The sequence below is a fragment of the Triticum urartu genome, chromosome 4 (assembly GCF_003073215.2).
Source record: "Triticum urartu cultivar G1812 chromosome 4, Tu2.1, whole genome shotgun sequence".
Lineage (NCBI taxonomy): Eukaryota > Viridiplantae > Streptophyta > Magnoliopsida > Poales > Poaceae > Triticum > Triticum urartu.
The window spans coordinates 619087119-619114776 of record NC_053025.1 but is presented as its reverse complement, the minus strand read 5'-3'; positions in this window follow the sequence as shown (position 1 = coordinate 619114776).

Genomic DNA, 27658 nt, shown 5'->3' with positions numbered 1-27658 from the left:
GAAGAAAATGGCTGATGGTAAAAGGCCATAGAAGGGAGGAAAGAGGCCTGAGGTAAATACAGCGTTTGAGATCCCTGATGACATATATGCTAGGTACTGCACACCTACTGAGGAAACCAAGAATGAGCGCAAAGTACACATTCAGAAGATAGAGAGGAGATGGGCAAGAGAATGGAGGGAGTACAGATATGTCACTCCTAAGTATATGAAGAAATTCGCACTCAATCCTCCATGCCCAAGAGCTCCATTGGCACCTGGCCAAATTGCTGATCCCACCAGCCTCAAGCGAGGTGAGGACTATCCTGATGAATGGGCCAAGCGCCAAGCCAAGCTGGCTAAGCAAGCCAGGGAAGCAGTGAGGAAATTCAATGAAGACTTTGCTGCTGTTGCTGCCTCTGCTGAGGCCTCTGCTGTCAAGCCAAAGAAGGCTATGTTAAAGAAGCCTGCGCGCAAGCCAAGTGCTTCCTCAGCAAAGCCCTCATGGCCAATTCCTCATGCTGCTCCTATTCCTCCAAAGTCCTCAGCTCCTCCGCCGAAGCCTTCAGCTGTTCCGACCAAATCCTCAGCACCTGTGCATCTCGCTTCATGCCAAAGGACTGTCGGCATCTCCATTGCCTCAGGTGTCTCAGCTAGTTCCTCAGCTGCACCAAGTTCCTCAGCTGGCCCCTCACTACTGAAGACAAAGGCCACTGTTGGGCGAGGTCCACGCCCAAGTCCTCAAAAGAAGCAAGTCGCTTTCCAAGTGCCGTCTGATGAAGATGAAACTGATGATGATGAACTTGCAGAAATTATCAGAGACAGGCAAGTCAGGGCCGCTAGAGCCAAAGGATCAGAGGTGCCACTGTTTTTGGATCCCAAGCTGATCCTCGACTACATTGATGATTGGCACAAGGACCCCAACACTCCCTTCCCTAACTTCAAGCTGACTCCTGGCCAAAGTCACATGCTGACCCACTTCATTCAAGAAGAAAAGTGGAAATTTGAGAAGGCCAGGCAGATTAAGAAAGCGCAGTACAAGAAAGAGTGCTATCTGAAGAAAAACGTTGTCTCTATGACAACTGAAGAACTTGTCACTACTCAGACTGAGATTAAGAAACTCAATGATGACTTTGAAGCATATTGTGCTGATTGGCTTGGAGCCAAGGTTCGCTTTGTGAAACTTGCGGATAACTTCACTTCCAATGTTGCAGCCCCAACGCAACAAGAAATTCCTCGGGCTGAAGCATCTGCTCAGCCTACTGAAGAAAATGCCAGCACCGCTGATGACAATCAGGCTGCTGAAGATAATGTGAGTTCCAGGGCTAATGACTGCATTCCAGCCGCTGAAGAAATTTCCAGGGCACCCACTAGTGGTGTGCCTGAAGAAACTGAAGAACTAAGGGCAACTGCATCAGTTGTGCCTAAAGAAAATCAACCAGATTCCTCAGCTGCTCCTGCACCAACTTCAACTCCAATCCTTCCATCTACATCGGATGTGAAGAAGACCAAGGCTGCAGAGCGTGCTGCAGTGAAGAAAGGAAAGCATCAGCTGCTTCAGATTCTTCAGCTCCGAAGAAAATGAAGCCTATGACAAGTTCATTTGCACATCCGATTGATGTTGTTCCCATCTCAACCAGGCCATCAAAGGACCTTGTTCCTTTTGATGAAGAATATGTGATCCCCAGCCGATCTGATGAAGAAACTCATTATGCTGCTTCGTCTGAACCTTTGGATGAAGAAATTAAAGTGGATGCGATCCCTTCAACACCTATCATCTCCTCGCCTATGCCTCAGTTCACAGCTCAAGAGGCCGGCGTTGAAGAAATGGAAGGTGATGATGTGGACATTGGATGCTCCACACCCGTCATCAGTGATGAATTCTGGGAAAGTCAGCATCCAAACTCTCCAATGTTCACTCCTCTACAGCAAATTCCTCAGTCCCCCACACAAACTGTTCACATGGGCTCTGAAGAAACTCATCCCACTGCATCTGTCCATGAGGAAATTCCAGCCACTAGCGCTGATGAAACTTCTGCTGCTAAACAACCAACTACGCAGACTGCCACTGAGGAGGAACTAGAAATTCCTCAGCCTGAAGAACCTGCGATTGAGATTCCTGGGGTCGTGATGCAACTCACAGACACTCCTCTGCCGAAGCCAAAGGATCCATTCTCATGCAAGCAAAAGTTCAAGGCTGATGATTTCTTCGGCGAGCATGTATTCTTCGAAGATTACAACCCATATGACTCTGCTTGCATTAGGAAGAGGCGTTTCTGGACTGCTAGTCAAGCCAATTTCTATTCCTCAGTGCTGTTCAACAAGGAGAAGATTTTCTACCATGAGCATATTCCTCACGTGGATATGGAATCTCTGTCGTGCTTCGCACCAGTCCTTAGTGTTCTTCATGACGCTGGGCTGCTCAACTTTTGCTCTGAAATCTGCGATTGGAATGAGGAACTGATTCTTCAATTCTATGCAACGCTGCACATCACCGGAGATGCTGAAGATGTGAATTCATGGGTGCTGGACTGGATTTCTGAAAACACTCAGTACACTGCACCAGCCTCTGAATTGCTTCGTGCTCTACCACTCAGTCCTCCCCTTGAAGAAGCTCGCTGCATCTACAGTGAACTTGATCTCACACATCATTACATGCAGGTGCTGATGAAACCTTTGAAGCCAGGTCAAGCACCAAGAACCAAATTCCTCGTGAAGGAATTGTTGTATGTGCCCAGAACTGTCTATCGTATTCTTATGAGGACAATCAGTCCTATCAAAGGCCACGACTCATCTGATGAGGAAATTGTTGGCATCATGAAGAATCTGGTATTCAACATCGTTCATGGCATTCCTGTCAATTATCACGATTTCTTCATGAGGACTATGGCCAATGTTGCACTGTCTCCGTTTGAGCTGAAGCCTTATGCACCTTGGATCATGAGATTCCTCAGGACAAGGTCTTCACTCAACTACAAAGCTGATTTCTAGAATCATCTCAGCTACTTGCCCCCAATTGAAGTCCTCAAGCAGACATATTCCTCAGTTGATGGAAAGGGCAAGGCACCAGCTGTAATTGATGAAGGCATTCGTCCATTGGATGGTCAGTTTCGCAAAGCTGCATCTTATTCCACCAATGATGACTCTGCCACACATGACTCTGCCAATGCACCTAAGTCCACTCCTCAAGCCACTGCTCCGCGCGTGATGACTGACTGTGAACTTCTGCTTAGTCTTCACCAGAAGGTGGATCGAAATCACAAATGGGTTAAGCGTTAGTTTGGTTCACTTCCTCACAACATGACTGCCACACACAATGCAGTGAAGAAAAACCACTACTACCTCCATCAAGTCTTCGGTTGCACCTGGGCAATCCTGTCACATCTGTATGGTGAAGAAGATCTAAAGAACATGGGTCTTAATGAAGATTTTGACTGGTTTGCACCTCCATCGAAGAAATTCAAGAAGGTCAAGGTTCCTTCTCTGGTGGCCATCTCATATTCTTCATCGCGCGACACTGATGAACATGAAGATTTGGATGACACTGCGGCAGGCCCAACATCAACAAACGACCCCAAAAACGCTGGCGCTCCTTCATCAACATGATTATCTTCAGGGGCGTTAGTCCTCAGTTTCGATCCTTTTGGTCATTTGATGACAAAGGGGGAGAAATATGAGTTAGTCTTAAAGCGGGTCTACTATATGGGCGTTTTTTTTCTAAGTTACAACTCTCGTTCTTCTGAAACTTTATTGGATCGAGTTGTAATCTTAAACCCGATGGTGCTCTGATACTTTTGATGCACTATGCTCTAATACTCTTGATGCACTATTCTGCATGCTTATTCCTCGATAATATTATTGCATGCATGCTGAATTTCATCAGGCACCATATTTCATCATGCATTTCAAATTCTTCATATTATATGTTAAATGCGTGTATGAATTACAAGATATAGGGGGAGATCTCCATGATTCAACTCTTCAAGTGTGCATTGCTTCAAAAGCAAATTCCTCACTATGCACATCTTCAGGGAGAGTTCTTCTATATCTTGCAATCAAATTCCTCAATATTATATGTTTATCCCCGTTGAAAACTTAACCTACATTGTCATCAATCACCAAAAAGGGGGAGATTGTAAGTGCATCTAGTGCCCCTTAGTGATTTTGGTGTATTGAAGACTTATAGGTTAAGGGACTAATGCGTGTGTGAGTGTACACAGGTCTATAAGTCTATGAGGAGTTTGATATTTACAGTAAAAGTCGACCCCTGAAAATGAATATCTTCGACTGAAGATTTTGGTATTTATGAAGACTTTGAAAGTGAAGAAATTGGTGTGTCCATGGATACTTGATATTCATGTGAGAAATATGAAGCTTGAAGACTTTCGTGTTCATAGTTTTGTTTTTTCTCTTTCCTGAGTCATAGGAAACACCGTACTGTTAAAGGGGGTCGAGGAAATACTAAGGAAAATTTTCCATGTGATGCTCAACTCAAAATCCTACACCTACCAATCCCTTCGAGTGAAGCCATTGGAAATCTCATACAGTTCAGTCAATTTCTTCAGTGACAGAGACGAAGTTCTTCTGGTCTCTGAGGAATTTGTCCTGACTGAGGAGTTAGGAATTCGCCAGTGCGGATTGCCTACACAGTGAGGAACATGATAGCCCTGAGGATTTTGCTACTCAAAATTTCGACCGTTGTTGTGCTATGCGCCAGCTGTCCCAAAATATCTATCCACCTAACGGTCATATCATTGAAGGGCATTTATGTCTTATCATGTCGGGCTGCTCCCTAGGCTATAAATAGCCACCCCCTACAACCACTAACTGGTTGGCTGCTCCGAGAGAAACTGACACTTGTCATTTGAGAGCAACCCATCCTCCGAGGACTTTGAGCGAAAATCATCAAGTGAGGAAAAACCAAAAACCAAAACCCAAACACCTACAAACCCCAAGTGATTGAGCATCACTGAAGAGATTGATCCTGAGTGGATCCGACGCTTGTTACCTTTGAAGACTGTGCTTCTTCCAGACGGTTAGGCGTCATGGTCTAGAGCATCCAAGAGGAATTGTGGATCGCCGAGTGACCAAGTTTGTGAAGGTTTGGAAGTCGCCTGAAGACTTACCACGAGTGATTGGACGAGGTCTGTGTGACCTTAGTTCAAGGAGAATACAGTGAGGACTGGGTGTCTTGGACTAAGTGTCCTTGATTGGGTGTCCGGGACTGTGTGTCCTCAAGTTTAAATACTCAGCCGCTCCAACCAGACGTACAACTGAGACAGCAGTTGGAACTGGTCTACCAAATCATTGTCTTCACCGAGCTTACTGGTTCTATTTCCTCAACTCTTTCATTTCCTCATAATTGTGATGTATGTTTGTTCATATCTGTGTTTGAATACTTTGACTAAAGACTTTGTCAATTTCCTCAGTTCAATTTCTTTAGTCTGTTTGTCTTCATCCTGTGTTATCCTGTGATTACGCTTCCTGTACTCTGTGCCTGTCTTCATTTCATCATGATGACTATGCTTGTATTCTGTTATGTTTACCTTTGAGTACTTATTTCACTGCTAGTAGTTCTTCGCTAAGGAATTTCCTCACCGGCAAATTCCTCGGTGAAGAATTTCATAAAAATTGCCTATTCACCCCCCTCTAGTCAATATAACGCACTTTCAATTGTGGCCTAGTTTTAAAAAATAGGTTATTGCAGCCACTAGTTAACCGCGGAAAAAGAACTGCAATGACTACAAGCAAACAAATAAACAAGACAACAAGGAAATAAATAAGCTAGCAACTAACGCTAGGCTATCACGGCTATTACACATATTACATCCACTGGGCATCAAAGTTCGCCACTAGTGCAAATATAGGGAACAAAGCAGCATATCATATACACTGGCCATCAAAATTGGCCACCAGTGCAAATAAACACGACAGCAAAACAAGAGCATAACTGAAACAACTTCAGAAGAGCTCAAGAAACGTTATCCTGGGTATCCACCATGCTGGCAATAAGCTTAGCAAGCTGATTAGCTTTGTCCTGTTTGGCGCTAAAATTCTCCAACGCTTGTTGTTGCACCAGAAAGTATGCATCTGAATGCTCCAGGGACTTCTACAGTCCTTCCGCTTCTTGTCACAGCACAGCTAGTTGATGTCTTTCAGCTTGTAGTTGAGACTCAAGAAACCGAACTGATTCAGACAGTGAGTTTGAATAGCTCGTGCAAGCGGTAGTGGCCAGTAACTCCAACACTAAACCAAGACAGGATGTGTCACTATCCTGAACCTTATCTGCATTACTTCCTTTACTGTTGCTTAATAAGGCACTCTTCCCCAATATTCTGTCAGCATTCTAAAAGAAGAAACAAGCAGACACATAACAAGTTTAGCATGTACTAGTATATGAAACTCATTTCGGTGAACCAGTTCATTAGTAAGGTGGATAGGATTAAACTACCAAGTCTTCTATTGCCAAGTACTAGTTCATAATAAAAGCATCAAACAAACATATATCTATGTCCTATGGTAGCAATGGAATCTTAAATTAGAACAGTTGTTCTTCAGGTTTAGGCACTTGTTCTACATGAACAGAGTACAGTAAGACGCTAGAATATAATACTTAAAAATAGAAAATGAGCTCATAGACCTTACCACATTCTTGGTTCGGGACCAGTACAGAACAAGGCGTTCCCAGTCATCGTCCAGTAAATGTGTCTCAGGAGAACGTAAGGGAATTTGATGAGTTTCTTTGCCGGTGAAGTATGTTTTCTTCAGGTAATTCCGATACTGCCACCAAGCATTCTTGAAGATAGCAGAGGTATTAGCATAGGTTACCTCATCTTGAGTTTCCAAATTGGTCCTTCTCTATAGAGAAAAATGGGAAAATTTGTTGTATTATAACCATCATGGAGGTAGGATGTATGGGACGAAGCAAAGTAATTGCCATGAATAACATTACTTACACATAACTCCTGGATAAACACCTGCAACTGGCATTTTCCTTCATCTTCAGTATAATATTTCCAAGATGGGAAGATACACACATACGATTTAACAACATCAAATGCGATAGATGCTAAACTACGACCAGCTGGTTGTGCTTCCTCCACAGGAATAAGCGTACTAACTGGTGGAGTTGGGGTTCGCCGTGATAGTACTGGCCCTTTGGGAACTGGAGCTGCCTTACTAACTGCTCTTGTTTGGGAGCTCTGTGGTGGAGATGGTGTTGTGTCAATAGAAACTGGGTTACTATCGGCTGGGGTTGGGGTTAGATTGGGTGAAGCTGGTTCTCTGTCCATCGTAGTAGGGGTACAATCTACGAGAGTTTGGGTTATGTGTGGTAGGGCTGGTTCTTGTGCATGCACAACCGGGGTGCTATCTCCACCAAGAGGTAGCACTGTTTTATTTGAAGACCATGTTTTTAGTCCGCTAGATACTGGCATCACCCGCTCCAATTCAAATGGCTGATAAACAGGAAACATAGTTGAATGTATAGACATTGTATGAGAGACAGATGCAATAGATAGTGTGGAAAAAAGAGGGCATGAAATAGTTGACATGTATATTGTTTAACTAAAACGGATAGCATGGCATAATTTCACATATATGATGTCTATCTAAACTGGATAGCATAGCATAACATAATTCAAAGATATGATGAATAACTAAACAGGATCGCATGACATAATTCACCTACATGTTATCTAAGTAATCAGGTTCGCATCATTTAATTCACATATGTGATTTATATGCTAAACAGAGGGCATTCGATATGATGTCTGAACTAAGAACATGGTGTTGAATATTGTTTATATGATGTCTAAACTATGCAATGCAAGACACCGTATGCATGATATGAGAAGTATAACCGTGCCAAGTTAGAGCATACACCTCAGTGGGGGAATAGGACTGGTCATCTGTCTCTGAATCCATCTCTGAGGAGCTATCGGGACCCAACAAGAGATCTGCTTTAACAGGTAGCACTGTCTGCTCTGAAGGCCTTGTTTTCACCCAGATTTTTCCATCTCCCACCCAAATGGCTGATTCACAGGAAGAATAGTTTAATGTACAAACATTGTCGACAAATGGAAATGTAATGAAGAAAGGATGGGCAAGATATCATTCAAATATATGATGCCTGGTTAAACATGATGGCATTGCACATTTCACATATATTATGGCTGGCTAAAAGACATGAGACTGCATAATTCCCATATATGATATAGAAACTAAATAGGTGGCATTACAGAACATGTCTAAACTAAGCAGATGACATACATGATGTCAAAAGTAGGCACTGCAAGGCAACATATGCATGATATGACTAACATCATCATGCCAAGGTAGAGCAAACACCTTGGGGGTAAATAGGAGTGGTCAGCGGCATCCGAATCCGCCTCAGAACAGATATCTTCCTCTGGATTACAATCTGGAGAGGGGTGGGGAGGGTTTGCCATTGAACCCACCATGGAGCGATGTCTGCATGACATTGTATTGCCGTGCAAAACTCTTCTCTTTTTCTCTACATGTTCAGCATGACTATGTACAATATTTGGCATGTATACGAAAAAAATATGGTGAGATTATGTAAGGAGAGCATGCAGAAATTTAGAGTGATGGTAACAACCAGTGGATCGATGTTTTTCTGTTGAACCAAAATAGCCCTAATGGATCGACGTGAATGTATAGTAATAAGTGATGCAACAAGTGTACAACATCTTTGCCGTAGCCGTGTCGACCTCAGCATCATTGGGTTGGTCGCTGAAGCAGGTGAGGCAGAGGTGGCTATCGGAGGTGTGGAGGAAGATCTGAGGAATCTGTAGACGGTTTCCAGGGCACTGCTCTGTTGTGATGGATCGTTCTGCCGTTGGAGCAGCTCCGGTGAGCCGTAAGACATCAAGGTTGAAGAAGCACAAGACAGACATCGTCAATCTCAAGTGGGATTCTAACAGCATCTCCAATAGATGATGTAAAATGGATGTAAAATTAACATCACCAAAAACCACCTGACTACAACAGATGAGGTAAAAACTGTTGACTCTGAACTTAACTGTCGAAACTGAAATTTACCGTGGAATCTAAATGCTACTGTTGAAACTGAACACAATGGTAGCAGAGAGGCACTTGACATGTAGTTTAGGGAGGGCCTGCAGTTCATCTTCAACCTGCACCCCCCTGAGCCGCCAGCCACCACCGGCCGAACCGCCGGCCCCAGCGCCGCCTCGTCACCCCGAAACAACTCGCCACCGCCGCCCCGGCCAGCCCTCTAGGCCCCCCGCACCCCCACCCTGAACCCTAAGATAGATAGTAGGGTACCTCTCCGGTGAACCCCCGTCCCCAATGCGGGTGGTTCTTCCTTAACTCCGGCGAGCCCCCCCAACCCCTGAAAATCGACTAACCCAAAAGTCGATTCAGTCGACTGAAGTGTGGCTTAATCGGAGCAGAGCAGCAGCACGAGCGAGGGGGGAGCAGCAGCAGCAGTAGCTGGGCAAGCGAGCGATCGAGCGAGAGCCGGAGCAGCAGCAGATCCGGCTGGTATGGACGCCACCGCCGAAGGGGCCTCGCACTGGGGGAGAGCCGCCATGGAGATGTCGCCCGCGGCGCCGGCTTCAAGGTAACCGCTCCATGGGGGTGCGGGATGGAGCACCGTCGGTGCCGGGAGGTCGAGTTAAAGAGAAGGTGCGATGCGATGAGTGTACAACCTCTTTGGTGGCGCCGAGTAGGCCTCGGCTTCGTCCGAGGAGTCGGTGAGGATGATGCGGTTCCGGTGGAGCAGGTTAAGGCGGCGATGTGGGGATGGAGCAGCCGCGATATACGAGGCGATCGTCGGAGCAGCTCCTTGGAGGTGGAGGACGGGGCGGCTGAACCGGCGGGACGGCGAGATGGACGACAGATCCTCATCCGGGGAGGTGGACGAGGGACGTCGAGCTCTTGCGGTGAACGACGTCATCGGGGAAGAGGCTCCGGTTGGGCAGCGGTGACATGGCGGAAGCGGAGAGGTTATGGCGGCCTGGGATTTCGAATGGCGAAAAGGGGGCGATGGGAGGGGGTGAAGCATGACTTAGGAATGCGCTTGTCCAAAATGTAGGGTGTGTTACAAAAGTACCCCCCACCTATTTGAACTATCGGCCCTTTCGGCTCAGGGTTAGAAGGGGGATTTCACGTGTCGGGATTTGGCAGCTGGAGGGAGTTTTCGCGCGCGTTGTAATTTTGGCATAGCAAGGCGCGGGTTGTGAAGGCGCCAGTTTTGGGAGCATGATATCTGAATTTTAGGGATATAACAAGACGCGGGTTGAATTTTAAGGACAAGCCTAACGTGTAGTAATATTGTACTTGTACGTACCAAATCAATTCGCACTTCCCTCAACCAAAAAGAAAACGAAAAAATAAAACTATTCACACCACACAAAGAGAGAGTCTTGCCCCGTTTTACTATACAAATGCTATTCAAAGCTACTCCCTCCTTCCATCTATATAGGGCCTAATGCGTTTTTTCGATGCTAACTTTGACCAAATATTAGAGCAATGATATATGACATGCAACTTACACAAAGCACACCGTTAAATTTCTCTGTGAAAGATTCTTTCACTGATATAATTTTCACATTGTGCATGCCATGTACTATTAATCTTGTCAATAGTCAAAGGCGGTCTTAAAAATCTCATTACGCCCTATATAGATGGAAGGAGGGAGTATGAATCCATGTTATGTCCGATTAAATTTTTTTGCTTGCTGTATAATGCATGTAACCTACTCATACCAACATTTTAGTGCATTCCAAATGTCTATACTACCGCTGCAATTCGAACTAAATTTGAATTCGTTTCTCTATTTCAATAAGAATCTACAATCATGATTGTTGCCAACTTCAACCATCATAGTTTCCTTGCTATCTGCCAGATATAAATCAGACGGCCTATAATGCAGGATGGCAGGCACACCATTATCAACAACTCCGTTTTTTATAAGAGTAGAGATAAAATATATTAAATGTAGTATACCATGTTCATAACCACACCATGTGTATCACCATTATATATATTCACACATCCGTCGGTTTGAAACACTATGATAAATTCTTCAAATATCCTAATTCGCTTTTTATAATGAAGTATATATGATCTCTATTCGTCTTTTACACCCACACAACCCTCTTATCTTTGTAGCTAGTGCTAACTTTCTCTTGTGCATGCACACGCCCGCATCCCTCTCACCCTCCCTCAGCATTCTCTAGCTCCATCGCGCAAATTCGTCTTTTCACTTTAGGTCGTTCACCCACGGTGTGTGTAGGCCCCCCAGCTCCTTCTTTACGGCACACATCAATCGATATGCCTCTCTAGCCAGGTGTGCCTAGCACAAACACAAGCTTCCCCTCTTCTCTTGTCACCGTCCATGCCTCACTCCCACCACTCTTTTCATCGTTCTCGTACTCGCACACTCCTCCCCCTCGATATAGTATGCCTCTCGTACCACCTCCTACATGCATCCCTCTCTCTCTATCCTTCTCCTCGTGCCTCATTTGTTCTAACACACACATGCATGTATACCGATCGATCTCCCAACATATACCTAGATCGACTTTAACTACCCCCCCCCATCGATCGACGTACCTCACAAGTTATGTCTCTCCTTTCTCTTACAAAGGGCGATTGATCTTCCTATGTAGTTACGTCTACTTACCACAGCCACATCATCCCCCCTCATCATTCATGCATGCCTCCTGACCCGTCTCTCACACGCACGTGCACAGACAACAAGCAGCCATCTCCTTTCTTATTGATATTGCGGGCGTGCCCTCCGTTTGTATAGCAAGCCTGTCCCACCATTTGTTAGAAGCAACTCCACTACCACCCCCTCCAACACTCTAGCTCTGTCTCTCTCCCAACCTTATTCATCTCCTGCACATATGCATGGATGCCGATCGATCTCCCTTAATACATGAGGCGGATCGATCTCCTTAATACATGAGGTAGGCCTCTCTCCTCCTCCACACATATACCAGCCATTGTACCTCTATAGTTAATTGGGGGGACGTTGCTGCCAATGAAAGCATGGATCAATTTTAATTTAACACCTTCTCACAACTTTGTCTTCAGTTGTGATGTAATTATTAGCTCTGATCTGCTAATAATTGACATGCATTAGCAAGGAAGTTAGTTTTTTATTGTTTCCAAAAGAGCATCGATGGCAAGACATGCGAAACAAAAGCTGAAAGCTCACACCATTGTACAATTTCATGTCGCTGGAAAATTATTTGTATAGTACGTCAATTATGTAAACAAATGATGCAAGCTTGATAGCATTGCGAGAAGCCTCTTCATCATCCGGGTCCATGTGCCATGCACAAAATTATACTCCTTCGTTCCTAAATATTTGTCTTTTTACAAATTTCAAACGGGCATATTTTAGAGTGCAGATTCACTCACTTTGCTTCATATGTGTACTCCCTCCATTCCTAAATATTCTATTCGTCTTAACAGAGATTTCAAAAAGTGACTACATACGGAGCAAAATGAGTGAATCTACACTCCGGAGTATATTTAAGAACCAAGGGGGTAGTGCACAACCGCATGGGAGACTCAGCCCGGTCATTGCGCCGCATTAATAGTGAGTCATGAGCAGTCAAATCATAAGCCCCACCTTTCCCACTGTAAGTTTCTCTGAAGAAGCAACCATCAATACGCTCTTCTTTGAATCCGCTCATACTACTCCATATGTTACTGTTTATACATCGTGCTTCAGAAAAAAGAAAAAAAATCTGTGGGACCAAGGTGACTAGCGATCGGCCTGAAAAATAGCATTGGTAGTTATAGCACGACGTCTATTACTAGAGGGAATAATGCGTACACACATGCATGCAGTGCTTCCACCCCGGGTACACACATGCATGCACTCCGTAGTAGTACAGTACATGTAGAAAAGCAAGACACCATCGACATAATCACCCACGTCTACGCGCAAATCGTCCACAAGGACTACTACATGCAAGAGGAGGATGATAGGACGCTGGCCTTCTTGGAGCGCAGAGCAACCTTGGATGGCACTGTTCAGAAGCACGTTGAGCTCGCCGCCAACGTCGCTGCTACTCACACGTCGGTTGGTGACCCGGCGCACTAGGGCGTGAGGATGTCGTTGAACGTTGATGGATTCGTATGTATTTTTATCTTTCCGTCAAATCCATGTAGTAGTATATGATACTACAGTAATTATCTTATCTTTCACATCAACTTCATAATTTTCGTACGTACTCCATGCATGAACGGCGCCAGAACCAAACTTCTCATTAGTCTAGGAAAAATCGTTATTTTCTATCTATCGATCGCGCCATGGAGCAGAACCAAATTTTACAAGTTACGAGTTCAAAAGGAAAAGCCTGCCGTGTTCACGTCGCACCCCCACACGGTTGGTCCGGCACGCCGCTCAAGCGGGAATGCGTGCGGTGTTGCATTTGCACTTACAAGTGGGACCGCAGTTGAGCAAACCGACTATCGGCAAACCCCCACCCCGCCCACCACGCGATGGCTGAGAAAACAGGAGGGAGAAGAGATGGTTGTAGCATGGACTCCAAGAAAATTGGTGTTGGATGAGACTCGTGTGGGTGGCGTGTGTCGTACTGCTAGACGTGAATGCTAGTTATGGCCCATGCCACCCAACTATATCGAGCCTATATCGAGGTACGTAGAACAAATTTCCTGCAGTCCGTGCTCAGCCCTCCTCTATCTCTCTTCTCAGCCAGTCAGCGGACGCATGGAGCCCATCGTCTGTTTGCTCACATGCGGCCCCACATGTTAGTGAAAACGCAAGAGGACCCACTAAACCTGCACATCTTTCACCTCGACGTGCTGGTGATGAAAAACAAATCCAATAAAGATCTTCAGTGGCCGCTTTTGGAGTTACTCAAGAGTATTACGATTCTATTTATAGTTTAACCCAAGAATCACATCTCGTGGCTTCAACTACCACTCTATTTTCTTTCATGACACGACCTGGATGCTGGATGTCCCACGTGTCGGCAAAAGGAGGAAGAACTCGGCCAAATCTTCGGTTCTGCTCTCGGATTAGACTAGTTGTGCTAACTTAAATTTTTTATTGTGTACTCGCTCTGTTCCAAAATACTTGACTTCCATTTGTCCAAAAATGGATGTACCTATATACTAAGACATGTCTAGATACATATATATTTTGACAAATAGAAGGCATGTATTGTGCAACGGAGGGAGTAGAATGGATGCAAGTTTTTGTATTGGGAAGAAGAGTACATCCATATATTGATAGAGCGCAATTTAGTAGATGTTCTGTCACTTTTAGCTAGCACAGACGCAAGATCGAGCCTCCGCAGATCAATAATGAATGCATCGAGAAGGCACTAATCCAACTTACAGGAGTAGTAAAATGTATTCTTGTGGTTCTTGTTTTCTTTGGTCTTGCTTTTCTAGTCAAAATTATCGTTGGAGCTCGTGCAAAACGGAGGTGCGTTTGGGGTCGTGCGTTGGAGTTGGCCTTACAAGTGGGGCCGCAGTTAAGGAAACCGACTATCGGCAAACCCCCACCTCGCCCGTCGCGTGATGGCTGAAGTTAGAGAAACGACGAGGTTGAAGAGATTGCTCTAGCACGGACTCCAAGAAATAATATGGTGTTAGATGGATGTCGTGGTGGTAGCGTGTGACGTACTCTGAATGCTTGTTCTGGCCCATGCCACCCTACTACTCCTAATACTTACTCCTACTACTATATAGTATACTAGTATCGAGGATTCGAGGTGCTGGTTACGTACAACGAACACATTAACATATGGCTACAGTAAAAACACCCGCCCGACGTGCGAAGCATGTGAAGCTAGTACAAATAGTGTACTACTATTGTTGATTGGCCTCATCCGATAACCTGTTGCAATGCACGTACAATTATGTATTCGGAAAATATTGTTTTTCCTCATCGCACCACTCACTCAGAGAAGCGACTCGAAAGCCATTCATAAATTTAGTAAGTTTATCACAGGCATATCATTTTATTACATACAACAGGTCATCAACCCACATCGACAACGAGGATACATTATAAATACTAAAGTTTTCACCACACAACAAATAACAAGCCATGAAATGAACATCAACTCAACCATTCCGCGGCGTTGGAAACGCTTGCTTTGAACCAAAAGTGATTCTCTGGGACGGGCCATCCGTTGTCGATCTGGAGACCAACGCAGGACTGATCATCCAGGCTGAAGCGGCCTACTATATCAGTACCAGGGTAGGGAACCACCCAAATGTCCGAGGTATAGACACAGTTGCTTCTCATAAATGTGTCAACAGCAGTTGGATCGCCTTTCACCATCATCGGATAGTTTTGTCCAAGGAAGAGCGAGTTTTCTCCAAGACTATCAATTTTGTGCCAGGGAGAAGGAGTTGGAGCTAGCACACTAGTATCCATCCCGAATACCATGCAACGGGTGTTGGAATAGGTCCGGAGAGTGCGACCATGGGAGGCACCTGCTTCCTTAGCAGTAACATCATCAGTGGGCTGTATACACACAAGAAGAGGTGATCCATCGGAATTAGTTGCCAGGCGCCACAGAGTATATGGGCGCTGCTCGTGATCATCACCATCGGCATCTCCCCCTTGGTTATAAAAATTTTCAAGTATAGGTGGTGGGATGTTCACAGGACCTTGGAAACACAAGAAGAAGGTTAATTAGTAAAGGGAAACTTGCTAACCCGCATGGATGTGGATGAAACAATTATAATTACGATGGAAGACAAACGTACTAAAACTACTAGGATGCCATGCAAAAACAGTGCCACGAGTGGTGGTAGCAAACACAAGGCCCTAGTATTGAATTGCATCACAGTACTCATCCGTGTACAGAAACTGATTTTTGAGCAATATCCATCGAGTCGAACCACGAAGGATAGCAACAAGCTTGTCAAAGATAGCAACAACTTGATAGTTGTTGTAATTCCAAGAGCGTTGGGAACTCGACAAATTGCTATCTTCCGTAGAAGACAGTCACCATGATCGTATTTGAACGTGCGTACATTACCGGTGTGCTCAACCTCTGGGCAGTGTGCTGAGATTTTTGGAAGTGGAACCCGATGACGAGTGTACACATTCACAAGTTCCCACTCACAGTTGGACCCAATGTAAACAACCCAATCTCCATTTGCGCCCGCCCAAGCCTTGCCCTCAAGCGATGGCATGTTAACATCATACGTATCATTATCAAGCGGCATCAACTAGCACAGGGCAAGGCCTCCGTCGTGCCGGCGCCAGTCATCAGGGTCACGGCGAAGAAGATAGGGGAGATCAAACCGCTCCTTGACTCTTGGGTTCTTTGTAATGATGTTATTAGTTGAGTCGAGAATGGGCTTGAACGAACCTGCCATGCTAGCCGAGGTGATGACGTCGCACTGATCAATGAGACCACGTCATCTTTCAGATCGGGGCAAGAATAACGGGGTCGTTTCTAGCCTGTTCCCTCCATGGAGAAGACGATCGAACAATGGCAGAAGAAAGGGTGAAGGGCTGAAGGAAAATGGAGGAGGGAGAGGAAGAGCGTGCGACAGCAGTTCCAAATCGAGAGGGAAAGGCAAAGAGTCGGTGGACTGTTGCGAGTTTGCCACGGTTCACGAAGAGGCGCCCCGGCCTACACGTCCGTTTGGAAATACTCCTACTACTCGCTGTCGTCTCACTAATATGTTGGAACGGGACCACATGTCAACGAAACATGGTGTGTAATTTCTCGTGCAAAATGCGATCTGGCCACGTTGGCCCGAGGTGCCGCATTAGTTATCGACCTTTATTTTTTTAATGGCGTGCCGATCAGTTTTGAAGCACGACTAACTGGTACTGTACGCAGAGAAAATGGGTTGTATTTGTCCTCCACGGTTTAGAGGCTGGCTTGTGGGCCTAGCAAGTTGACGCGTACACAATCAGGAGATGATTGTACGTGGAGAGGATGACAGCAGGGACCCACCAAGGTCATGGCAGTACGCAAGCAAGTGCCTCCTTATTTCAAGCCAATAAAAAATGGCTCCTCCTAGTGGATTTCTGACATCTGGGTCCCATGCCATTGTCAACGTAGTCAATAAACGAGAGAATTGCACAACGAGCGGCTCACACCAGGGACCCAGCAGCTCGCCCAGTTATTTTTGTTTTGGGTTAATTTGGTAAATGCCAATCCAAATCTGGTGTATCTGAGAAATGCCACTGCAATTTCCAAACTTTGAAAATTGCCATTTCATGCCATTTCTAGTGGCATTTTTTGAAGTCTGGAGTGGCGTTTTTCAAAGTTTGCAAACTGCAGTGGCGTTTTTCAAAGTTTGGAAATTGCAGTGGCATTTTTATGAATCACCATAATTGGAGCGGCATTTATCTAATTTGTTTTTGAGACGGAAGCAGGGTGTCAACTGGGCTGTGCGGGACACTCTGGCCTGTCTAGACAGCCTTTTCTTTTATGTTTACCACACACCAGCCCAGTAGTTTTTTTCTTTCTGAAAATGGCTAGCCCAGTTCTTTTGTGATTTGTCAAGTAAGTCGCTTTATCAGGCCTGTTGGGCTGCAAATCTTTCAAGACGAGGAGAGCTTCATTCGGCTGGCCGAGAAAATGGTCTATCAGTAATGAGAAATGGGCTGTACATTTTAAAACACATCAAACCGGCAATTATTTTCAAATATCTTTTTTTATTTCGAGATTTTAAATTGCATTGATTTTCATGCGTGGACAATTTATTGGATTTTATATTGATATACATTTATTTTTAAAATCAGTCTGAATGTGACTCGAAATTTCGAGATTAAAGACAGTTCAGACCGCACCGACATATGCAAAATTTCGTATAATTTTTTAACCGTGGCCACAATATGGGCTGTAATGCTAACATAAAGAATATGTGCTCCAAAAAACCCGTAAGAATTAGCAAATGGGCTGTAAATTATTTGAAGTAATGGTAGATGGGTTGTATGCTGTTTTCCACAGATTTGAGGCTTTCCACAGATGGCATGTATACTGTTGGATGTCCATCCAACGGTCGTCGTGCTTCTTCAATCTCTGCTCTTCCTGCTCCAGCCGCTCAAACAAGCGCCGGCGGGACTGCCTGCTCCCTCCTCCCCACGGCCGGCTGTGCTACCGCGCAGGCCTCACCGCCCCACCGTACTCCCATCGCTGGCCTAGCCATCCCTCTACTCACCCACACCTGCTGTTATTCTCCAACGACGGCAGACGAACTAGTAAACCCTCGTACAGTTGTACTCCCCTCCGCGTGGGAAACAAAAACAACGGCCGAGTCTTCCCTGCCTTCGTGTCGTTCCCTTCCTAGGCCTCGCCGTCGTCCACCGCCCTGGTGCTCTCGGCGTGGCGTGGTCAGCGTGGTCAACGACCGACATGCATCTGAAGTGGACTGCACGTGGAGAGGCTGACAGCTGGGTCCATGGCCACACGCAAGGAAATGTCTCCTTATTACGCACAAAATAATGATTTCCTACACCTGACATCTGGGACCCACCGAAACGGCCTCTGTATTTCACGAAAAAAACGTTACCGCCGCTGACAGCTCGGACCCACCAGTTATATCTTCGCACACAAGGAAGTGCCTCCTTATTACCCACAAAAAATGAATACTCCCCCTGCTAGCTGGGACCCAGTATAGTGGGCCTACTAAGTTGACGGGGATGAAGGGCTTTGTCAACTTAGTCAATATGCACGATTCTAGCTCGACTGACCGTACGATGTACATCCAACGGCCGTAGTGCTTTTTCAACCTCTGGTCTTCTTGCTCCAACCACCCAAAGCAGCGCCGGTCGTGCCGCCTGCTCCTGCCTCCGGTGGCCGGTTGTGCTGCCGCGGAGGCCTCACCGCCCCCATACTACTCCCACCGCTGGCCAGGCCATCCCTCCACTCCACTCACCCACACCCCATGTTATTCTGCGGCGACGGCAGCGTAGCCGAATCAGTGAACCCTCGTACTCCTCTTCGTGTGGGCATCCACTGCCGCGTCTTCCCCGGCACCGCGTCGTCCCCTTCCTAGGCCTCGCCGTCGTCCACCGCTGTGGTGTTGTCGGCGCGGCGTGGTCAATGTGGTCAACGACCGAATTACATCGGAAGAATACTGTACGTGGAGAGGCTGACAGCTGGGTCCACGGCAGCCGCAAGGAAGTGCCTCCTTATTACGCGGAAAATAATTATTCCTCCACCTGACAGCAGGGACCCACCGGACGCCCACCAGTATATCGCAAAAAAATGTTTGCCCCTGACTGCTGGGTGTTGGGTTTCGTAGTAATTTCGTAGTAATTTCAAAAAATTTCCTACGCACACGCAAGATCATGTGATGCATAGCAACGAGAGGGGAGAGTGTTGTCTACGTACCCACGCAGACCGACTGCGGAAGCGTTAGCACAACGTAGAGGAAGTAGTCGTACGTCTTCACGATCCGACCGATCAAGCACCGAAACTACGGCACCTCCGAGTTCGAGCACACGTTCAGCTCGATGACGATCCCCGGACTCCGATCCAGCAAAGTGTCGGGGAAGAGTTCCGTCAGCACGACGGCGTGGTGACAATCTTGATGTACTACAGCAGCAGGGCTTCGCCTAAACTCCGCTACAGTATTATCGAGGTATATGGTGGCTGGGGGCACCGCACACGGCTAAGGAATAGATCACGTGGATCAACTTGTTGTTCTAGGGGTGCCTCTGCCTCAGTATATAAAGGAGCCAAGGGGGGGCGCGCGGCCAGGAGGAGGGCGCAGGAGGAGTCCTACTCCTACCGGAGTAGGACTCCCCCCCAATCCTAGTTGGACTAGGATTCCCCGAGGGGGAAAGAGGAGAGGGGGGCCGGCCACCTCTCCTAGTCCTAATAGGACTAGGGGAGGGGGGAGGCGCGCGGCCCTTGGGCTGCCCCTTTCTCCTTTCCACTAAAGCCCATTAAGGCCCATATGGCTCCCGGGGGGTTCCGGTAACCTCCCGGTACTCCGGTAAAATCCCGATTTCACCCGGAACACTTCCGATATCCAAACATAGGCTTCCAATATATCAATCTTTATGTCTCGACCATTTCGAGACTCCTCGTCATGTCCGTGATCACATCCGGGACTCCGAACAACCTTCGGTACATCAAAATGCATAAACTCATAATATAACTGTCATCGTAACCTTAAGCGTGCGGACCCTACGGGTTCGAGAACGACTCCCCCCCCCCCAATCCTAGTTGGACTAGGATTCCCCGAGGGGGAAAGAGGGAGAGGGGGGCCGGCCACCTCTCCTAGTCCTAATAGGACTAGGGGAAGGGGGGAGGCGCGCGGCCACCTTGGGCTGCCCCTTTCTCCTTTCCACTAAAGCCCATTAAGGCCCATATGGCTCCCGGGGGGTTCCGGTAACCTCCCGGTACTCCGGTAAAATCCCGATTTCACCCGGAACACTTCCGATATCCAAACATAGGCTTCCAATATATCAATCTTTATGTCTCGACCATTTCGAGACTCCTCATCATGTCCGTGATCACATCCGGGACTCCGAACAACCTTCGGTACATCAAAATGCATAAACTCATAATATAACTGTCATCGTAACCTTAAGCGTGCGGACCCTACGGGTTCGAGAACAATGTAGATATGACCGAGACATGTCTCCGGTCAATAACCAATAGCGGGACCTGGATGCCTATATTGGCTCCTACATATTCTACGAAGATCTTTATCGGTCAGACCGCATAACAACATACGTTGTTCCCTTTGTCATCGGTATGTTACTTGCCCGAGATTCGATCGTCGGTATTCCAATACCTAGTTCAATCTCGTTACCGGCAAGTCTCTTTACTCATTCTGTAATACATCATCCCGCAACTAACTCATTTAGTTGCAATGCTTGCAAGGCTTAAGTGATGTGCATTACCGAGAGGGCCCAGAGATACCTCTCCGACAATCGGAGTGACAAAACCTAATCTCGAAATACGCCAACCCAACATGTACCTTTGGAGACACATGTAGTACTCCTTTATAATCACCCAGTTACGTTGTGACATTTGGTAGTACCCAAAGTGTTCCTCCGGTAAACGGGAGTTGCATAATCTCATAGTTATAGGAACATGTATAAGTCATGAAGAAAGCAATAGCAACATACTAAACGATCGGGTGCTAAGCTAATGGAATGGGTCATGTCAATCAGATCATTCTCTTAATGATATGATCCCGTTAATCAAATAACAACTCATTGTTCATGGTTAGGAAACATAACCATCTTTGATTAACGAGCTAGTCAAGTAGAGGCATACTAGTGACACTTTGCTTGTCTATGTATTCACACATGTATTATGTTTCCGGTTAATACAATTCTAGCATGAATAATAAACATTTATCATGATTATAAGGAAATAAATAATAACTTTATTATTGCCTCTAGAGCATATTTCCTTCACTGGGACCCACCCGACGGGCCACCGTATTCCGCGAAAAAAACGTTCCCCCTGCTGTCAGCTCGGACCCACCGGAAGTGCCTCCTTATTACGCACAAAAAAATGAATACCCCCCTGCTAGCTGGGACCCACCTTGGTGGGAGGCTGACTTGTGGGCCTACTAAGTTGACGGGGACGGAGGGCTTTGTCAACTTAGTCAATATGCACGATTCTAGCTCCAGTGACCGTACGATGTCCATCCAACGGCCGTAGTGCTTCTTCAACCTCTGGTCTTCTTGCTCCAGCCGCCCAAACCAGCACCGGTCGTGCCTCGTGCTCCTGCCTCCCGTGGCCAGCTGCGATGCGAGGGAGGCCTCACCGCCCCCTACTACTCCCACCACTAGCCAGGCCATCCCTCTACTCACCCACACCCCCTGTTATTCTGCGGCAACAGCAGCCTCACACCGAAGTGAACCAGTGAACCCTCGTACTCCTCTACGCGTGGGCATCCACTGCCGCGTCTTCCCCGGCTCCGCGTCGTCCCCTTCCTAGGCCTCGCCGTCGTCCACCGTCCTGATGCTCTCGGCGCGGTGTGGTCAACGTGGTCAAGGAACGGCTTCCATCGGACATGGACTATACGTGGAGAGGCTGACAGCTGGGTCCATGGCCGCAGCAAGGAAGTGCCTCCTTATTACGTGCAAAATAATTATTCCTCCACCTGACAGCGGGGACCCACCGGACGGGCCACCGTATTTCGTGAAAAAAAACGTTTGCCCCTGACTGCTGGGACCCACCAGCTACATCTTCGCACGCAAGGAAGTGCCTGACAGTCGGGACCCACCTGGTCGAAGCGTACGTAGCGTTGTCATTCTGGTCGCGAACGTGTACGTATATACTGGTCGATGTAGAGGTGCGCACATGTCATAGTAGAGGCGCGCACGTGTCGTAGTAGAGGCGTGCACGTAGCATGTACACGTACGTACAGCGGCCAGGGTGCAAGAAAGAAAATACGGCCACGTATGTGTACATACGGGCGGGGTCTCGAACGCCTACTCGTGCATACGTACGGCCAGGGCTCATGTACCTGGCTGGGTCGGAACGGAGAAACAGTGTCGTCGTCGTGTTCATGGGGAGGCAATGGAATGCGTCGTGTTCATGGGGAGGCAACAGAATGCGTCGTGTTCATGGGGAGGCAACGGAATGCGTCGTGTTCATGGGGAGGCAACAGAACGCGTGGGAGCCAACCGGCTGGGTCGGAACGGAATGTGTGGTCGTGTTCATCGGGAGGGCTTGGACGGAACAGGCGATGGAAACGAGGCCTGGCGTGCCGTAAAACGGAGAAAACGGCCTTGTGTTCGACCGGCCACGTTCAAAACGGGACCCTGTTCATCTGGAGGGGTCCGGCGTACCGCAAAACGAAAGAAACGGACCTCCTACAGTCGAAACGGGGGTCCTGTTGATCGGGAGGGGTGTGGCATACCGCAAAACGGACGAAACGGACTTGTGTTGGAGCGCTACGGTCGAAACGGGGGTCCTGTTCATCGGGAGGGGTGTGGCGTACCGCGAAACGGGACTCCACGGGATACTGTTCATCTCCACCGTCGACCCCCTCCAGCCTCCACGAGCTACTGTTCATCCACCGTCGACCTCCTCCAACCTCCACCTGCGACTGTTCATCCACGGGCTCCTGTTCATCCAGCCTCCACCGCGCGCTACTCCACCGGCTACTGTTCAACCAGCCCTCTCCACGGGCTCCTGTTCAACCACCCCTCCACGGGCTACTGTTCATCCTGCCCTCCACCGTCTATTGTTCATCCTGCCCTCCACAGGGTGGTCCTGTTCATCCAGCCCTCCATGGGGTCCTGTTCATCCAGCCCCAACTGGCTCGATCGATCGGGGTCCTGTTCATCCAGAGGCAACACCACGGGGTCCTGTTCATCCACCCCCACCGAGAACTGTTCATCCAAACCCCCCCGCAACGCTCACTGTTCATCCAGAGGTAGCATCGATCGGCTTCAGTTAGCAGCAGTAGCGAAGGAATCGCCCGATCGGGTTCAGTTAACAGCCATTGATCAATCGCTCAGGTTCAGTAACGCGTAGCCTGCAGTGCAATCGCTCGGGTTCAGTTAGAGCCCAACGCCTCGCTCGGGTTCAGTTAGAGCCAATGCCTCGCACACACGCGCGTACGTGTACGAGAGAAGCGTGCATCGCTCGGCCCCCGACCTCCCACCGTAACCGGGAACTCCCCGAAATTTTCCTCCCCCTAACTTCTACCATGGTTTTTTCCGTCATGGACGGCCCAAAGAATGTCATGCAGCAGCGTCTCCGGCCCGCCCAGGACGAAAAGCCCATTTTCTGTCATGATTTTTTGTCATAGAAGTAGGAGCCCACCACATCTATGATGATACCGGGTTTTGTCACAATTATCGTCATAGAAGTGTCATATGTATGACAGAAAAAAATTTCGTTCGGCCCAAAATGTCACGGATGTGTCTTTTTTTCTAGTGAAGTCGGTCAAGGGAGCCACAAGGGGCCCACGAGGGTGGGGGCGCGCCCAGGGGGGTAGGGCGCGCCTCCCTGCCTCGTGCCTCCCTCAAAGCTTCCCTGACGTCTACTCCAAGTCTCCTGGATTGCTTTCGTTCCAAAAAGAAGTTCCGTGAAGTTTCAGGTCAATTGGACTCCGTTTGATTTTCCTTTTCTGTGATACTCTAAAACAAGGAAAAAAACAGAAACTGGCACTAGGCTCTAGGTTAATAGGTTAGTCCCAAAAATCATATAAAATAGCATATAAACGCATATAAAACATGCAAGGTTGATAATATAATAGCATGGAACAATCAAAAAATATAGATACATTGGAGACGTATCAAGCATCCCCAAGCTTAATTCCTGCTCGTCCTTGAGTAGGTAAATGATAAAAACAGAATTTTTGATGTGGAATGCTACCTAACATATTTATCCATGTAGTTCTCTTTATTGTGGCAAGAATATTCAGATCCATAAGATTCAAGACAAAAGTTTAATATTGACATAAAAACAATAATACTTCAAGCATACTAACAAAGCAATCATGTCTTCTCAAAATAACATGGCCAAAGAAAGCTATCCCTACAAAATCATATAGTCTGGCTATGCTCTATCTTCACCACACAAAATATTTAAATCGTGCACAACCCCGATGACAAGCCAAGCAATTGTTTCATACTTTTGATGTTCTCAAACTTTTTCAATCTTCACGCAATATATGAGCGTGAGCCATGGATATAGCACTATATGTGGAATCGAAGGGTGGTTGTGGAGAAGACAAAAAAGGAGAAGATAGTCTCACATCAACTAGGCGTATCAATGGGCTATGGAGATGCCCATCAATAGATATCAATGTGAGTGAGTAGGGATTGCCATGCAACGGATGCACTAGAGCTATAAGTGTATGAAAGCTCAACAAAAGAACTAAGTGGGTGTGCATCCAACTTGCTTGCTCATGAAGACCTAGGGCAATTTTGAGGAAGCCCATCATTGGAATATACAAGCCAAGTTCTATAATGTAAAATTCCCACTAGTATATGAAAGTGACAACATAGGAGACTCTCTATCATGAAGATCATGGTGCTACTTTGAAGCACAAGTGTGGTAAAAGGATAGTAGCATTGCCCCTTCTCTATTTTTCTCTCTTTTTTGTTTTTTTGGGACTTCTCTTTTTTTTGGCCTTTATTTTTTCTTTTTTTTGTCCGCAGTCTCATACCGACTTGTGGGGGAATCATAGTATCCATCATCCTTTCCTCACTAGGACAATGATCTAATAATGATGATCATCACACTTTTATTTACTTACAACTCAAGAATTACAACTCGATACTTAGAACAAAATATGACTATATATGAATGTCTCCGGCGGTGTACCGGGATGTGCAATGACTCATGAGTGACATGTATAAAAGAATTATGAACGGTGGCTTTGCCACAAATATGATGTCAACTACATGATCATGCAAAGCAATATGACAATGATGGAGCGTGTCCTAATAAACGAAATGGTGGAAAGTTGCATGGCAATATATCTCGGAATGGCTATGGAAATGCCATAATAGGTAGGTATGTGGCTGTTTTGAGGAAGGTTTATGGTGGGTTTATGGTACCGGCGAAAGTTGCGCGGTACTAGAGAGGCTAGCAATGATGGAAGGGTGAGAGTGTGTATAATCCATGGACTCAACATTACTCATAAAGAACTCACATACTTATTGCAAAAATCTATTAGTTATCGAAACAAAGTACTACGTGCATGCTCCTAGGAGGATAGATTGGTAGGAAAAGACCATCGCTCGTCCTCGGCCGCCACTCATAAGGAAGACAATCAATAAATAAATCATGCTCCGACTTCATCACATAACGGTTGACCATACATGCATGCTACGGGGATCACAAACATTAACACAAGTATCTCTCAAATTCACAACTACTCACTAGCATGACTCTAATATTACCATCCTCATGTCTCAAAACAATCATCAAGGATCAAACTTCTCATAGTATTCAATGCACTTATTTGAAAGTTTTTATTATGCCCATCTTGGATGCCCATCATATTAGGACTAGTTTCATAACAAAGCAAACTACCATGCTGTTCTAAAAGACTCTCAAAATAACATAAGTGAATCATGAGAGTTCAACAATTTCTTCAAAATAAAACCACCGCCGTGTTCTAAAAAGATATAAGTGAAGCACTAGAGCAAATGACAAACTACTCCAAAAGATATAAGTGAAGATCAATGAGTAGTCGAATAATTATGCAACTATGTGAAGACTCTCTAATATTTAAGAATTTCAGATATTTTTATTTTATTCAAACAGCAAACAAAACAAAATAAAATAAAATGACGCTCCAAGCAAAACACATATCGTGTGGTGAATAAAAATATAGCTCCAAGTAAAGTTACCGATGAATGAAGATGAAAGAGGGGATGCCTTCCGGGGCATCCCCAAGCTTAGGCTCTTGGTTGTCCTTGAATATTACCTTGGGATGACTTGGGCATCCCCGAGCTTAGGCTCTTGCCACTCCTTATTCCATAGTCCATCGAATCTTTACCCAAAACTTGAAAACTTCACAACACAAAACTTAACAGAAAACTCGTAAGCTCCGTTAGTATAAGAAAATAAATCACCACTTAGGTACTGTTGTGAACTCATTCAAAGTTCATATTGGTGTAATATCTACTGTATTCCAACTTATCTATGGTTCATACCCTCCGATACTACTCATAGATTCATCAAAATAAGCAAACAACACATAGAAAATAGAATCTGCCAAAAACAGAACAGTCTGTAGTAATCTGTAGGATTCAAATACTTATGTAACTCCAAAAATCCTAAGAAATTAGTAAGTCCTAGGAAATTTGTTTATTAATCTAGTGCAAGTGGAATTGGTATTTTATCGCTCTCTGGTAAGAAGTGAAAATTATTCTCGTGAGCGCATACTTTCTGTTTTTTACAGCAAGATCAAATAACAATCACCCAAGAAGATCCTAAAGGCTTTACTTGGCACAAACACTAATTAAAACATAAAACCACATCTAAAGAGAGGCTAGATTAATTATTTATTACTAAACAGGAACAAAAAGCAAGGAACAAAAATAACATTGGGTTGCCTCCCAACAAGCGTCATCGTTTAACGCCCCTAGCTAGGCATGATGATTTCAATGATGCTCGCATAAAAGATAATAATTGATACATAAAGAGAGCATCAAGAAGAATATGACTATCACATTTAAGTCTAACCCACTTCCTTTGCATAGGGATTTTGTGAGCAAACAATGTTGGGGAACGTTGCAGAAAACAAAAAATTTCCTACGGTTTCACCAAGATCCATCTATGAGTTCATCTAGCAACGAGTGGTCGGATTGCATCTACATACCTTTGTAGATCACGCGCGGAAGTGTTCAAAGAACGGGGATGAGGAAGTCGTACTCGACGTGATCCAAATCACCGGAGATCCTAGCGCCGAACGAACGGCACCTCCGCGTTCAACACACGTACGGTCAGCGTGACGTCTCCTCCTTCTTGATCCAGCAAGGGGGGAGGAGAGGTTGATGAAGATCCAGCAGCACGATGGCGTGGTGGTGGATGCAGGGGTCACCGCAGCAGGGCTTCGCCGTTCTACTACGAGAGGGAGAGCTGTAGCAGGGGAGAGGGAGGCGCCAAGACTCAAGGGTGCGGCTGCCCCTCCCTCCCCCCCTTTATATAGGCTCCCCTAGGGGGGCGCAGGCCCTAGGAGATGGGATCTCCTAGGGGGCGGCGGCCAAGGGGTGGAG